This window comes from Saccopteryx bilineata, chromosome X (genome assembly GCF_036850765.1).
Source record: "Saccopteryx bilineata isolate mSacBil1 chromosome X, mSacBil1_pri_phased_curated, whole genome shotgun sequence".
In the NCBI taxonomy this organism is placed as follows: Eukaryota; Metazoa; Chordata; class Mammalia; order Chiroptera; family Emballonuridae; genus Saccopteryx; species Saccopteryx bilineata.
This window is the reverse complement of record NC_089502.1, coordinates 98,138,819-98,156,213: the sequence shown is the minus strand read 5'-3', so window position 1 is coordinate 98,156,213 and position 17,395 is coordinate 98,138,819. Positions and strand designations below refer to the sequence as shown.

General features: G+C 40.8%; 1 protein-coding gene, 1 non-coding gene and 1 pseudogene across 3 annotated transcripts in view; 1 reads left to right on the top strand and 2 right to left on the bottom strand.

Annotated features, from left to right (window-relative positions):
• The window catches only part of JADE3 (jade family PHD finger 3), a 176,894-nt gene that overhangs the window by 89,226 nt on the left and 70,273 nt on the right, over positions 1-17,395 (bottom strand). The gene's annotated exons all lie outside the window — the stretch shown is intronic.
• On the top strand, positions 2,005-2,123 carry LOC136318031 (small nucleolar RNA SNORA27; annotated as a pseudogene).
• TRNAG-GCC (transfer RNA glycine (anticodon GCC)) lies at positions 7,063-7,138 on the bottom strand. Its single transcript has one exon. It is a non-coding gene; the product is annotated as a tRNA-Gly (tRNA).

Here is a 17,395-nt window from a genome sequence, read left to right as displayed (position 1 = left end):
GAAGGTACAGTGATTCTCCCTCATCCTGTACCCAGCTACCTGAGGCTGAGGTTAAGGTCCAGAAAAGTGTGTGAGAGGTGGGGACTCCCTTCTTCCAGGTGGCCTCCACTCCTGGGATGGAGTCTATGTCTTGGGTGTGGTGCCAAGAATATTGAGACCTCAAATGTTCTGGCTCTAGCTTGTGCAATGGGAGTTCTACATTAGCAGAGGCAGACCTAGGAGGCCTGGGGCTGCCACTCAGAGGAAGCACATCATTGTCCCCACATCCTGTTCTGAAGCTATGGCTCAGAGACTCAGAATCAAGCCATAGAATAGAGGGCTCCAAATCTCCCCTCAGTGGAAATGACTTCATTTGCAATAGAATATGGAAAAGTTGTTCATGCCTAGGTTGGCTAGCATGCTGGAGAGAATCAGGGAAATGAAGACCTGGGAGGAACCATTCTGGTTTTAGAATGATCTTGGGAACTATCTCTTCATAGGAGCCCTAATTTGATTGGATCAGTCTGTGAAGCAATTTATGCCCTAGGGCATTATTAAAAACAACAGTGCAATCAGCTAGCAATTAGCGGAAACTTAACAGCTGGGTGTGGTCAGGGGAAGAGACAGAATGAGTCCTGCCAAAACCACTATCATCCCAGGTGACTGTGGGCATACCAAAGGCTGCATCCCTTAAGAGACAACATCAAGACTCCACAATGCAGGGCAAAAGGGGGGAGTAAACTGACTTTAGTAAAATAGTCCAGTCACTAAAGTAAAGAAAGAAATAACAATAAAGAGCCCAGAGTAGGGGTGCCCATACCCAAGGTTGCTACATTACATTATCCAAAATGTCCAGTTTCCAACAAAAAAATATGAGACATGCAAATAGGAAAGTATGATCCATATACTAGCCAAAAGCAAGTGAGAGAAACTGTGAGAGCAACAATATCAGAATTAAAAGGCAAAGACTTCAAATTAGCCATACAAATATCTTCAGAGAACTAAAGAAAACAATGATTAAAGAAGTAAAGGAAGGTTAAGAATATCAATTAAAGAGAAAGTATTAAAAAGAACCAAATGGTAACTCTGGCATTGAAAAGTATAATAACTAAAATAAAAATTTACTAAAGGGGTTCAACAGTATATTTGAACTGGTAGAAGAAAGAATTAGTAAACCTGAAGTAAATCAATATAGATTATGCAAGCAAAAGAAGAGAGGAAAAAGATGAAAAATACTTCACAAAAATGTGAGATACCATTAAATGCACTAACATATATGTAATGGGAGTACCAGAAGGAAAGGAGAAAAACAAGCAGAAAAAAATAATGGCTGAAAGATTCCCAAATTTACTGAAAAACATTAATTTGCATATTCAGGAAGCTTGACAAATCCCAAGTATTTAATATTATCACCATTATCACCACCTGCAAAGAGATCCACAGATAAATTATGATAAAATTACTGAAAGACAGAGAAGGAGAAAATCTTGAAAGCAACAAGGGAAAAATGACTCCCTATAACAAAACTCCAATAAGATTAACAGCTAACTTCTCATGAGAAACAATGCAAGTCAGAAGGCAATGAGATAAGACACTCAGAGTACTCTAGTAATGTTTGTACATACAGAATATATTAAGAATCATGGAGTGGTATGCTTTAAATGGGTGAAATGTATGGTAATGTACATTATATTTGATAAAGCTATTTAAAAACTAACAGGATTAGCACAAGTATCAAAATCATGAATCAAAGGTCTGTTTGTCCTAAAAAGTCAATAGAATACTGGATAAAGGGGGGTCAAATATATGGTGATGGAAGATTTGACCTTGGGTGGTAAACACACATTATAGCATACAAACGATCTATTACAGAACTGTACACTTGAAATCTATATAATTTTATTAATCAATGTCATGCCAACAAATTTAATAAAAAAAGGATAATTAAAACAGGAAAAATCAAATTATAATTGACATATGACACTATAAGTTTCAGTTGTATAACATAATGATTCAATATTTATATATACTCTTTTCTCCTTGCCTGCAGGACTTATGTCTTTATTGATAATTCAGGTGGGGCAAAAGAAATATCCTTTAAAACTCAAATAAACTGGGTGTGGCCCTGGCCGGTTGGCTCAGTAGTAGAGCGTCGGCCTGGCGTGCGGGGGACCCAGGTTCGATTCCTGGCCAGGGCACATAGGAGAAGCGCCCATTTGCTTCTCCACCCCCCACCCTTCCTCTCTGTCTCTCTCTTCCCCTCCTGCAGCCAAGGCTCCATTGGAGCAAAGATGGCCCAGGCGCTGGGGATGGCTCCTTGGCCTCTGCCCCAGGCGCTAGAGTGGCTCTGGTCGTGGCAGAGTGACGCCCCGGAGGGGCAGAGCATCGCCCCCTGGTGGGCAGAGCATTGCTCCTGGTGGGCGTGCCGGGTGGATCCCGGTCAGGCGCATGAGGGAGCCTGTCTGACTGTCTCTCCCCGTTTCCAGCTTCAGAAAAATACAAAAAAACAAAAAACAAAAAAACTGGGTGTTTGTCTTGTATCCTTGTTAGAGGAAACAAATTGAAAAAAATATTTGTACATTTTACAAAATGAATATTTTTTAAATAAAACGGTAACCTCCCATCATATAAATTTTTTGGGCTACATTTGGCCTTTTGGCACAAAATTCAATGACATTCAAATACTCTTCTGAAATGCAAACAAAAACAATAAAAAGTTTTTTCTGAGAGAGAGAGAGGAGAGTGAGAAGCATTAACTTGTAGATGCTTCACTTTAGTCGTTCATTGATTCTCATATGTGCCTTGACCAAGGGGCTCAAGCCGAGCCAGTAACCCCTTGTTCAAGCCTTGGGATCATACATGATAAACCCACGCTTAAGCTAACAACCTTATGCTCAAGTTGGCAACCTTGAGGTTTCAAACTGGGAACCTCAGCTTTCTGGGTCGATGCTCTATCCATTGTGCCACCACAGGTCAGGGAACAAGAGACTTATCAAAAAGTAATGTGTAATTTAAAGTCAAATGAAGAAATTTAAACAAAAATAAAGTAATATATTTCCTAATTACTCCCTATTGAATGCACAAATCTACCCGTTTGTCTGATATTGTTGGGATGTTCCATATATGTAAACTTTCCAGATAAATGGTGTGTCCAAACATCTATAACCCTCTTATCAATGAGAACTTTCCCAAAACGTCTATTAGTATTGTTGCAGTAACAAATTACGGTACCACAAACTCAATGTCTTAAAAGTACACAAATTTATTATCTTACCATTCAGTCAGAAGTCTGATACGACTGGACCAAAATCAAGATGTTGGCAGGACTGAGTTCCTTTCTGGAGGCTCTAGGAGAGGATTCATTTTCTTCCCTTTCCATCTTCTAGAGCAATTTATATTCCTTGGATCCTGACTATCATTCTCACCCTTCAAAGTCAGCAACATTGTATATCTCTGACCCTGCTTCTATCATCATATTTCATTTTCTAATCCTCTGCTTCCTCTCTTCCACTTTTAAGGACCTCTGTGATTAATTACATCAGGCTCACCTGGATAATCCAGGATAATGTCCCTATTTTAAAATCAGCTGATTAGCAACCCTAATTCTCCTTTGCCATGTATCCTAACATACCCACAGGTCCCAGAGATTAGGGAATAGACATCCTGGGGGTCCCATTATTCTGTCTGTCACAACTTAATATATATATTTTTGAATTATTAAAAGTGAGTATACTCCCACACAAATACGCCCAATAGATTTTTGACAAAGGTAGGAAAGTAATTCAATGGGGGAAAGATAGCCTTTTCAGCAAATAGTACTGAAGCAATAGTTAAAAAAAAAAAAAGAACCTTAACCTAAGTCTCACATCTTATACAAAAGTTAACTGAACATGGATCACAGACTTAAATGGAAAACTATGTAACTTTTAGAAAACAGGAGAAAACTTTCAGGATCTAGGGCTAAGCAAAGGGCTCTTAAACTTGACACCAGAAACATAATCTATCAAAGAAAAATTCACCCTCATCCAAATGAAAAACATGTTATGCAAAAAGATCTGTTAAAATTCTTTTTAGCATGAGAGAGAGAGTGAGAGGAAGAGACAGTGAGACAGAGACAGGAAGGGAGGGAGATGAGAAGCATCAACTCGTAGCTGCATCACCTCAGTTGTTCATTGATTGCTTCTCATATGTACCTTTACTGGGTGGCTACAGCTGAGCCAGTGACCCGACCCCTTCCTTACTCTTCAAGCCAGCGACCTTTTTGGCACAAACCAGCGACCACAGGATCGTGTTGATGATCCCACACGATCCCACAGGATCGTGTTGATGGGGTTACCGTGAAGCCAGTAACCCCACACTGAAGCTGGCAAGTCTGAGCTCAAGCTGGATGAGCCTGCACTCAAGCTAGTGACCTCGAAGTTTTGAACCTGAGTTCTCAGTATCCCAGGGCAACGTTCTATCCACTATGACATCACTAATCAGGCAAGAAGATATTTTACAAAAAGCTACAGAATGAGACAAAATACCGGGTGGGTAGAACAAAAGTAGGTTTACAGTTATGAGTGAAAGTTTATTCTTGTATTAATTATTGTATTATTTTCCAATGAACAAATGTAAACCTAGTTTCACCTTACCTTGTAATTACAAATCACATATTTAACAACAGATTTATATCCAGGATATGTAAATAACTCTCAAAACTAAACAGTAAAGAAACATGATTCAATTAAAAATAGGCAAAAAACTGACCCTGGCCGGTTGGCTCAGTGGTAGAGCGTCGTCCTGGCGTGCAGAAGTCCTGGGTTTGATTCACGGCCAGGGCACACAGGAGAAGCACCCATCTGCTTCTCCACCCCTCCCCTCCTCCTTCCTCTCTGTCTCTCTCTTCTCCTCCCGCAGCAAGGCTCCATTGGAGCAAAGATGGCCCGGGCGCTGGGGATGGCTCCTTGGCCTCTGCCCCAGGCACTGGAGTGGCTCTGGTCGCGGCAGAGCGACGCCCCGGAGGGGCAGAGCATCGCCCCCTGGTGGGCAGAGCGTCGCCCCCTGGTGGGCGTGCGGGTGGATCCTGGTCGGGCGCATGCGGGAGTCTGTCTGACTGTCTCTCCCCTTTTCCGGCTTCAGAAAAATACAAAAAAAAAAAAAAAATAGGCAAAAAACTTGAACAGATATTTCATCAAAAAGCAGTATTAGCCTGACCAGGTGGTGGCGCAGTGGATAGAGCGTCGGACTGGTATGCGGAAGGACCCAGGTTCGAGACCCCGAGGTCGCCAGCTTGAGCGCGGGCTCATCTGGCTTGAGCAAAGAGCTCACCAGCTTGGACCCAAGGTCGCTGGCTCCAGCAGGGGGTTACTCGGTCTGCTGAAGGCCCGCGGTCAAGGCACATATGAGAAAGCAATCAATGAACAACTAAGAAGTCACAACACGCAACGAGAAACTGATGATTGATGCTTCTCATCTCTCTCCGTTCCTGTCTGTCTGTCCCTGTCTATCTCTGCCTCTGTAAAAAAAAAAAAAAAAAAAAAAAAAGCAGTATTATTAGCCATAAGAAAAATGCAAATTAAAACCACAATGGCTGAAACAATGAAAATTCAAATAGTGGAGAAGACATGAAAAAATTGTATCCCTCATACATTGCTGGTGGGAATGTAAAACGGTACAGTTACTATAGAAGGTAATTTGGCTATTTCTCTAAAATTAAACATGCAATTACAATTGTACTCCTGGGCATTTATCCCAGAGAAATGAAAATTTATGTTCATACAAAAACCTGTACATAAATATTTATAGCAGCTTTATTCATAATAGCTAAATATGGGAAACAACCCAGATGTCTTTCAACAGGTAAATGACTAAACCATTTGTGGTATATCCATACTATGAAATACTATCCAGCAATAAAAAAGAGCAAAGTACTGATACATGCTAGAACATGTAAAATAAATATAAAACATTTAAAAAATTAGGGAAAACATTATGCTTCATGAAAGAAATCATAAACACAAGATCAATTTTTGTATGATTCCAATTACACATTATGTCCAGAGTAGGCATATCTAAAGAGACAGGAAATAACCTAGAGTTGGGAGTAGGAATGTGAACTGACTGCAAACGGGCAGAAAGCTCTTCTTGGGGTGACCGAAATGTTCTAAAACCAGATACTAGTGATGTGTGCAAAACTCTGTAAATATACTAAAACCCGCTTGACCTGTGGTGGCGCGGTGGATAAAGCGTCGACCTGCAAACTCTGAGGTCACCAGTTCAAAATCCTGGGCTTGCCTGGTCAAGGCACATATGGGAGCTGATGCTTCCTGCTCCACCCCCTTCTTTTTCTTTATCCTTCCCTCTCTCTTCTCTAAAATGAATAAAAAAATTAAGTAGGGGAATAAGAAAATAAAAACATTGAATTAAAAAGAAAGGCAAAATATAAAAAAAATACTAAAACCCACTGAACTGTATGACTCAAAATTAATTTTGTAGTATGGGAATTATATCTTAATAAAGCTTAAAAACCCTTCAAATTATTGTAACATTTTACCAGTGAGAAATTTTAAGGCAAAATTAAGAACAGTTAACATCAGAAAAACTCTGTGTCTATTAGAACATAACCTCCATATGGATAACTCATAGTGGGATCAAAGGCAGCAAATGCCATAGAGCAAATAACTTGTTCTCTAAAAACTCTCAGTGAAGAAAGTCAATGAGCACGGACCCTCCTTCTCCATTTTTCTGAAAAGTTTCAGGAGACCTAAGACTTCTTATTTATTTATTTATTTTGTATTTTTCTGAAGCTGGAAATGGGGAGAGACAGTCAGACAGACTTCCGCATGCGCCCGACCGGGATCCACCCGGGCACGCCCACCAGGGGGCGACGCTCTGCCCACCAGGGGGCGATGCTCTGCCCATCCCGGGCGTCGCTCTGTTGCAACCAGAGCCACTCTAGCGCCTGGGGCAGAGGCCATAGAGCCATCCCCAGTGCCCGGGCCATCTTTGCTCCAATGGAGCCTTGGCTGCGGGAGGGGAAGAGAGAAACAGAAAGGAAGGAGAGGGGGAGGGGTGGAGAAGCAGATGGGCGCTTCTCCTGTGTGCCCTGGCCGGGAATTGAACCCGGGACTTCTGCACGGCAGGCCGATGCTCTACCACTGAGCCAACCGGCCAGGGCCAATCATTTTTTATTATAGATGGCAACAAGAAATATTGCATTATCAAGTATAGAGCCTAGGAAACATAATTAATACCAGTAACACCAGCCCTGAAAAATAATAAACTGGGTTGTTAATGATTTTTAGGAAAGAAAACAAAGCAAACAAATTTTTGAGTCTGGGCTATTATAGTCCATTGATTTGTCCATTTCTGTGATAGCACTGATATTTTATTTACTGTAGGAAGATGATAAAGACCTAAATATAAGCAGAATGATTGCATGATGGTAAATACTTTAGATCTGTCTTTATTATTTCTAATCACCACAACAGTCCTAGAAATGCCATCATTACCAGCTGTTTTACATCTGAGGAAACTGGGGCTCAGAAATGCTTAAGTGGTATACTTAGAGCCACACAGCCACTAGAGAGCAGAGCTGGCAGGTATATAGGGAATGAGCATTTCAAATTGACTCTGAGCCCCAACGCACACTGAGGGGATGACAGCAGGAATGTTGCCTCTTCTAAGCTCAGACTTCTCTGCATAACCTTCTAGGTCCACAGTGTTCTGGCTCCAATCTGTTACACCTCATTAGCTGCTGCTCTCCTGTCTCCTGAAGATGCTCTGCCCTATGTGATTCCATAAACACATCATCTTGCTTCATACTTGCTGGCCTTGGCAGGAGGCTCTTCCCTCTGTCTACCGTTCCCTCCCTGTTGATCCTGGCCATCCCATTTCCTCCAAACCTGCTCCTATCAATTTGTGGGATCTCCTCAATGAAGCTCCCTAGTTACTATACAACCATTTACTCTTTTGCTTTCTACCCGTTTCTGTGTTCTTTAAATGCTCAGTCCTGCCACTACGCCAAACTTCTTTAAAAGCAGAGACTATGTCACATTCATTTCTTATCTCCTGGTCTTAGCACAGTGTCCTACACAGAATAAACACACAAAAGAGTAAAAGATGCTGTGGTGGCACACTTAAGTCTCCTTTATCTAGCTAGCATGCTCATCTCCCAGCTACTACCTGTTGGGTGCTAATGGCTCACAGCTGTACCTCTCTCTAAGAGCTGGAGTCCTTCCAGGGAGATTATATTCTCCCTGTCTCCTTCCCAGGGGCAGTCAGAAGCCAATAATTGTTCAATACCCCCCCCCAACCAAGCAGGCTAAAGCTAGATTTTCCTAAGACCATATCCTTACTTTAGCTCCTTCCTCTTCCCTACCCTCTTGTCCTTGCTCCTTTATAGGTTTCTCCTGAGATCACTCCCTCAATAAAACCATGTATGTTCAAATACTGTCTCAGGTTCTGTTTCTAGGCACCCTTACTTAAGACAACATGTGAATCTTCATTAAGAGGTAATATTTTTTGCTAAGTAAAGTCATAAATAAGTACAGTGTAATCTCGTAGTAACTTCATGATGTGCCTTGATGTCTTCCATTTGGAAATAAAATATTATTCAGCTGTTTATTTTCTATTTGTCTATTCAGGGTACAGACTTTATAAAGGCATTCTTTTCTTCTTACCTCCCACAATGAGTATTCCTTTGTTTTGGAAAAAATGAAATGTGTATCAGCCCTCACCTTGCACCCTTGGGCACAGTAATTTGATAGTGGTTTTTAGATCTTATTCCTTCTAAAATCTCAACCAAAATGATTAACAGCAGCCTGATTAATTTTAACAGTAACTGTAAGCCAGGCAAAATACAAATGTATGAAGTAGATGCCTTCCTTGGGCAAAACTCTCTTTTAAAGGAGTGCTGTCTGCAAGTCAACTCAAAAGGGTTATTTTTTACTGTAATCTAAGTCTTTGTTTTGTTGGCTACTAGACTCTCCATTGATATTCCCACAGAAGAGCAGGCAGGCAAGGAAAAGTGGTCAGCTCCAACACAGCCCTTTCCGCTCCTTCTATATGCCCATGAGAGATACTTCTGAAATGAAATGCCTGGTTAGTGCAAGAGCCTCTATTCACTGCTCTTTACGGGGCCATGCAGCAAGTTTAAAAATAATTTAAGGATCTACTTTAAACATATTTATACCCTTTGACCTACAATTCTATTTCTAACATTTATCTTTGAAACTAAACCAAAGCAGAAAATAATTTACAAACAAAAATGTCCATTAGAACTCCATAATAAAAATAATGAAACCTAGCTATCAAACAAAAGAGGAATAAAGTATATTAATATTATAGTATTTCATTCAATCATTTAAACATGGTACACAGGTAAACATTTATGTTAAAGTGGAAAAAAACCTGTAAAATTAATTTTAGAGTGAGATTACATCTATGAAAATACATAGAAAATAGATGAAGGCCATAAACTAACATCAGTTACATTAGTAACATTGAAGTGATGGATTTCTGGGTGATAAAAACATTCTCCAATTTTCCCATCCTCCAACATTTTATAGTATACATATTGATAATTAGAAAAAAATACCTCTAAGATTTTGAGGTATCTGTCCCCTTCACCACCCACAAATGATGCAGTTGACCCGAAAAACTGAAATTATAAAAGTAGTTGTCACTGTCGTTCAAGATGGGCATTCACCAGAGCTGAAAAAGAAATCCAGAAAAGCCTAATACAATCAATTGGATATAGAAGCCTCCATATTATGCACAAAATTTACAGTTTGGAAAAGACAAATCTCTAAAGCAGGGGTTCCCAAATGAAGGCAACTTTGTCCCCCAGGAGACATATGGCAATATCTCGAGACATTTTTGGTTTTCACAACTGAGAAAGGGGGTGCTACTGGCATCTAGGGGGTACAGGTCAGGGAGGCTAGTAAAACATCCTATAAGGCACAAGACAGTCCCTTATGCAGAGACTTATCTGGCCCAAAATGTTAATACGACGACCAAGGTTGCTCTAAAAAAATGAAGCAGAAATCGATAAGAATCAAGAGTACAGAAATGACGGATTTGAGTTTATTCATCCAATCAGAGTTAAGTAACAAAGGGGCACTCACTGAAACCTAAAGATAATTTTATCAAAAAGAAAACAGGACTTTGAGCAATGTTTAGGGAACTTAGAGAACTCATCAGCTCAAGAAATGGAACAGAACGAAAATGTAAACAGGTTCAAGAAGGACTGAGATAAAATCAGGGAGGATAAATCCATGAAGTTATTTGGAAGTGATCCTTAAGTAAAGAAATATCTTAAAGTCCAGCTTCCTTAGGCTGTTAGGAAAATACCCATCAGAGCCATTAACAGAGACTGACATACAGGACAGAACAGAGCAGCACTCTTCCTATATTCTTTTAAAGTCAGAGTAGGGGAGATATACAGAGACAGACTCCTGTATGTGTCTGGACTGGGATCCACCCGGCAACCACCAAATGGGGCTGATGCTCTGCCCATCTGGGGCTGCTTACAACCAAGATATTTTTAGCACCTGAGGCAGAGGCTCCATGGAGCCATCCTCAGTGCCCCAGGGCTGATGTGCTCAAATCAATTGAGCCATGGCTGCCGGAGAAGAAGAACAGAGAGAGAGAAGAGAGAGAAGCGGGGTGGGGGGGTGAGAAGCAGATAGTCACCTCTCCTGTGTTCCCCGACTGGGAATTAGACCCGGGACTTCCACGCAGAGTTGATACTCTACTGCTGAGCCAACTGGCCAGGGCTGCTTATATTCTTTTTTTTTTTTTTTTTTTTTTTTTTTTTTTTTTTTTTACAGGGACAGAGAGAGAGTCAGAAAGAGGGATAGACAGGAACAGACAGGAATGGAGAGAGATGAGAAGCATCAATATCAGTTTTTCGTTGCGACATCTTAGTTGTTCATTGATTGCTTTCTCATATGTGCCTTGACCGTGGACCTTCAGCAGACCAAGTAACCCCTTGCTTGAGCCAGCGACCTTGGGTCCAAGCTGGTGAGCTTTTTGCTCAAGCCAGATGAGCCCGCGCTCAAGCTGGCGACCTCAGGATCTCGAACCTGGGTCCTCGGCATTCCAGCCCGATGCTCTATCCACTATGCCACCGCCTGGTCAGACGAGGGCTGCTTATATTCTCAAAGGTCAATTCTTGCCATGTAGGCAAAAAAAACCTCCTAGAAATCATGAATATTATAAATGTGTTTATTTTTTAATTTTTATTTTATTTATTCATTTTAGAGAGGAGAGAGAGAGGGAGAGAGAGACAGAGAGAGAGAGAGATAGGGGGGAGGAGCTGGAAGCATCATCTCCCATATGTGCCTTGACCAGGCAAGCCCAGGGTTTCGAACCGGCGACCTCAGCATTTCCAGGTCGACGCTTTATCCACTGCGCCACCACAGATCAGGCAAATGTGTTTATTGAACTAATTACCAAACCCTCTTCATGCTGAGACTATTTGAGTCCACTGCCTATGCTTTAATTCAGAATTTACCCCTCTCTAAAAAATAATTCAATCTATCACTGCTTCAATATTATAGAAACAAAACTTCCCTTTAAGCCTGTTGTTGGCCTTGAATATCTTTCATCTCTACCAGATTTCAGTAGTTAAGAGACTAAAGCCATAAATAACTATGGAGAGACTGAGTAAACAAAAAATGATCAGAAGAAAAAGAATATATCATACATATTTTACTGCTTTTCGTCACCCCCACCCAATATTTCTTTAAAATCAAAGAGATACCAGAAGTTAAAGTAGATATACTTTCCTGTACTTTCTTTTTAAATTTTTTTTATTTAGTGAGAGGGGAGGCAGAGACAGACTCCCGCATGCACCCTGACCGGGGCCCACCCAACAAGTCCACTAACTCTGCCCATTTGAGGCCCTTTCTCTGTTGCAAACGGAGTAATTTTTTAGGGCCTGAGGCAGAGGCTATGGAGCCTTCCTCAGTGCCCAGCGCCAACTCATTCTAATTGAGCCATGGTTGCAGGAGGGGAAGAGAAGAGAAGAGAAGAGAAGAGAAGAGAAGAGAAGAGAAGAGAAGAGAAGAGAAGAGAAGAGAAGAGAAGAGAAGAGAAGAGAAGGAGAGAGAGAGAGAGAGAGAGAGAGAGAGAGAGAGAGAGAGAGAGAGAGAGAGAGAAGCTAGAGGGGAGGGGAAGGGGGAGGGGAAGGGGGAGGAGGAGGGGATGGAAAGCAGATGGGCGCTTCTTCTGTGTGCTCTGAACTGGAAAGAAACCCAGGACATCCACACACCTAGCCAAAACTCTATCACTGAGCTAACCGGCCAGGGCCTTCTGTACTTTCTAAAAGAATACCCTCGGCCCTGGCCGGTTGGCTCAGTGGTAGAGCGTCAGCCTGGCGTGCAGGAGTCCCAGGTTCGATTCCCAGCCAGGGCACACAGGAGAAGCGCCCATCTGCCTCTCCACTCCTCCCCCTCTCCTTCCTCTCTGTCTCTCTCTTCTCCTCCCGTAGCCAAGGCTCCATTGGAGAAAAGTTGGCCCAGGTGCTGAAGATGGCTCTGTGGCCTCTGCCTCAGGCGCTAGAATGGCTCTGGTTGCAACAGAGCCACCCCAGATGGGCAGAGCATCGCCCCCTGGTGGGTGCATGCGGGAGTCTGTCTTACTGCCTCCCCGTTTCCAACTTCAGAAAAATACAAAAAAAAAAAAAACCCTCATCTCAGTCATTTTAAAGTTTGTTTAAAGTCATTTAAAGTCATTACGTGACTTATCAGTTCCCTGTGACGAGATGAGTATGGAGGTCAACTTGTCTCCAAAATCCCTCAAGGAACATTTAAGTAAAAAATGAAGAAAATAAGAACTTACCTAGGTAGGTTCCTGCCACTCAGACAAGTATTTCTATGTTAACCACAGTTACACCTGTTGCTAGGAAGCAGGCTTACCCCCTTTAATATACAGACTTGTTAACAAATTATTTGGAAATTACAAACCCCCTAAGGAGAAATCATTTTACATGATAAGGCGAGGATGGGAAGTGATTTTAAATCAGGGTTCAGCAAACATTTTCTATAAAAGACCAGACAGAAAATGTATTTGGCTTTGTGGGTCATACGGTCTCTGTTGCAATTACTCAAATCTCCTGTCATAGCATGAAAACAGCCATAAATAGTATATAAGCAAATGAGCATGGCTCTGTTCCAATAAAACTTTATTATACTGAAATCTGAATTTTATATAATATTTTACATGTCATGAAATATTACTCATCATTTATCAACCATTTAAAAACGTAAAACCATTCTTAGTTTGAAGGCCACACAGACACTGGTGGTAGGCTAGATTTGGCTCATAGGCTTGTCAGTCTCTGGTCAAAACTATAAAAAACATTTCTTTAAATGAAAGAAAGAATATTAAAAATGTGAAGCATACAACTGAATTATCACTCTCCTGACACCACCCCTTCCTTCCCAATCTCTCACTTTCTGCAGGGTTTCAGCCCAGGTGGCCTATTCTGTGATGTTATCTTGACAATTTTTTTTACAGGGACAGAGAGAGAGAGTTGGAGAGACGGACAGACAGACAGGAACGGAGAGAGATGAGAAGCATCAATCATCAGTTTTTCGTTGCACATTGCGACACCTTAGTTGTTCATTGATTGCTTTCTCATATGTGCCTTGACCGTGGGCCTTCAGCAGATCGAGTAACCCCTTGCTCAAGCCAGCGACCTTGGGTCCAAGCTGGTGAGCTTTTTGCTCAAACCAGATGAGCCTGTGCTCAAGCTGGCAACCTCGGGGTCTCGAATGTGGGTCCTCTGCATTCCAGTCTGATGCTCTATCCACTGCGCCACCACCTGGTCAGGCTTATCTTGACAAATTTTAATGGTCCTAGCCCCTTCTAAATTAAAATCTGTTCTATGCCCTTTAAGGAAAAATACCCCAGTTCCAATAACTTTTAAAAAAATTATCAGTACGTGCCTGACCAGGCGGTGGTGCAGTGGATAGTGTCGGACTAGGATGCAGAGGACCCAGGTTTGAGACCCCAACATCGTCAGCTTGAGCGTGGGCTCATCTGGTTTGAGCAAAAGCTCACCAGCTTGGACCGAAGGTCGGTGGCTTGAGCAAGGGGTCACTCGGACTGCTGAAGGACCACGGTCAAGGCACATATGAGAAAGCAATCAATGAACAACTAAGGTGTCACAACAAAAAACTAATGATTGATGCTTCTCATCTCTCTCCGTTCCTGTCTGTGTGTCCCTATCTATCCCTCTCTCTGACTCTCTGTCCCTGTAAAAAAAAAAAAAAGATTATCAGTACATAAGTGAAATGAGTCAGTCAGAGATACACGTTCCATATGATTTTACTCACATGTGGAATCTAAAGGACAAAATAAACGAACCAACAAAATTGAAACAGACTCATAGACACAGAGAGCAGACTGACGGTAGCCTGAGGGAAAGGGTTTGGGAGACATGGACATGCCTGGGACTAGGTGAAAGAGGTGAAGGGATTAAGAAGTACAAATTGGTAGTTACAAAACAGTCACAGAGATGAAAAGTACAGCATAGGGAGTACAGTCAATAATATTGTAATAACTGTGTACGGTGACAAGTGGGTTCTAGAAATACTGGGGGGAACACCTTGTGAAGTACGTGATTATCTAACCACTATGCTGTACACCTGAAACCAATACAAAATAATACTGAAAGTAAACTGCAGTTGAAAAGTAAAATACATATACTGAAACTAAAAAAGCATAAAAATTAGCAGTACGTTTTCTTTTTAGTTTATGTACATATAATCAACAATTTCACAACTATCCAGATAAATAAGTAGGTTCAGTATGTTAAGAATAAAGAGACATATGTACAAAACACAAATCCTTTTAAGATAAAACACTAATTGCAAATAAGACCTCTTAAGAATAAAGTAAATCAACAAGAGTGCTTTTACTATAAAACACATAATTCTTTCTCCAATAGAAACAAATTTATATGCTGCTCTGAGTTGCTTCCACAGAGAAATATTTACTCATATGTCTACCTGACTTCAAATGATTATCATAACTTATTAGGAGAAAAAACCCCTTTATCCCAAGTTTTAGTAACAATAACAGGCATGTAAGCCTCACGGATAAGGTCAAACAGAAGCACTCCCGAATTTACTGAGCAAGTTCAAATCCACTACACACCAACTGTTATTACTGTGCTAACAGAGGGCAGGTACTGCACTGGCCACCAGAACTGGGGAATCAAGTCCTTCCTTTGGCTGCCTCCCAGAGACAGGGTCTCAGGACCAGGTGCACTGACACGTTTTCACTATGGCTTGGGTGATCACAGCCTAAAACTGGTAACCAATGATGTGTTGCAAATCAATGGGGGGGGGGATTCAGAGTTAATCCCTAAATTAATCAAGGTGGTATGGTTGTGAAGTAGAGGGGAACTGCTGTTAAATGCTCACCTTCAGTCAAAAGTGATGCCCATGGCAAAGGAACAGTCAGACATGGAAGCTAACATACAAAGGAAAACAGTACTGACTTTGAGGACAACAAAAAGAGAAAATGAAATGGTTACAAATTTTCCTCTAAAATGAAAGGGGCTGGGCCATAGATGCCAATACCAGTTAAACCTCAAGAAAATCTAGCCTCTCCAGCAGAAGGTTCTCAATCCCCAATACACATTGGAACCATCCAGGGAGCTTGTAAAAATCCCTATGCCCAAACTGCACCCATTACCAATTAAGTCAGAGTGATATTTTCACAAGAACCAGCGTTCAGATTGTTTTTGTTTTCAATTACATTAATTTATCTTTTCTTTATTATTTTCGTCCTTCAGTTTGCTCTGAGTTTTACTCCCTTTCTATTTTCTTGAGGTAAAAGCTTAGATTATTCATTTATTCCTCGTATAAGCATTTAGTGCTATAAATTCCCCACTCATCACTGATTTAGCTACCTCCTACAAGTTTTTTTTCCCCCAGAGACAGAGAGAGTCAGAGAGAGCGATAGATAAAGACAGACAGACAGGAACGGAGAGAGATGAGAAGCATCAATTATCAGTTTTTTGTTGTGACACCTTAGTTGTTCATTGATTGCTTTCTCATATGTGCCTTGACCAGGGGAGGGGCCACAGCAGACTGAGTAACTCTGTGCTCGAGCCAGCGACCTTGGGTCCAAGCTGGTGAGCTTGGGGTCTCGAACCTGGGTCTTCTGCATCCCAGTCCAATGCTCTATCCACTGTGCCACCGCCTGGTCAGGCCTACAAGTTTTGATATGCTATATTTTCACTTTCATTTAGGTCAATGTATTATTTTTTTTTTAATTTCCTTTGAGACTTCCTCCTTGATCCATGTATTAACAAGTGTGTTTAGTTTCCAAGTTTTTGGAGACTTGCCTGTAGACTAGTTTTTGATTTCTAATTTGATTCTATCCTGATCAGAGAATATACTCTATATGATTTCAGTTCTTTTATATTTGTTGAGGTTAGTCTTATGACATGAGATAGAGTCTATCTTGGTTAATGTTACATGAGTACTAGAAAAGTAAATATATTATGATGTTGTCAAGTGGAGCATTGTATGTCAATTAGATCAGGTGATTGATGGTAGGTAGTATTTCTTCTATATCCTTGCCGATTTTCTGTCTAGTGGTTCTATCAATTACTAAAAGAGGGGTACTAAAGTTCAAAATTACAATTGTAGATTTGTCTTTTTCTCAATTCAGTTATGTTGAGTTTTATTTCATGTACTTTGAAGCTCTGTTATTTGGTGCACACACATTTAAGACTGTTGCATCTTCTGTGTGGACTGACCTTTTGAATTATTATGCAGTGCTCATCTTTTTCCCTGGTAATTTTCTTTGCTCTGATGTCTAATTTATCTGATATTAGTAGAGCCACTCCAGCTTTCTTTTGATATTTGCATGGTATATCTTTTCCTATCCATTTACTTTTAAGCTACATATCTCATTACATTTAATTGGAATAGAGTAAAATATGTCTATTCTATCTATTCTGGAAGAGGAAGCTTGTTCAACTCATCTCTAAGTTTATATATATTACCTCAAAATCTCTTATTTCAAAATAAAAAAATTACCTAAAAAGTAATTAACTGTTAAAAAGTAAGCATATGATAAAAAAGGCATTTAATTTATGTTTATAATATATCTGGAAAGTATTAAATTGAGAAAGAAAAAGGATCAACTTGTGGACTTGTCAGATGTTCGCTTACTATACTCTCTCAGTTCAAGGAAACAAACAGGCTAAGAAATGGGTAAAACTCACATGCCTGGGGGTAATAGGGAGGCTGACCCCCTATCTGTGGGCCATTAGAAGGAAAGTCAGTTGGTAACAAGGATGTATCTATTTTTCCTTGAAAGATAAATATTATCATACCTGGTGCACTTGCTTTTTTCTTTGAGGATGAGGAGCTGTTTTTCTGAATATAATTGTATTTTCTAGTTT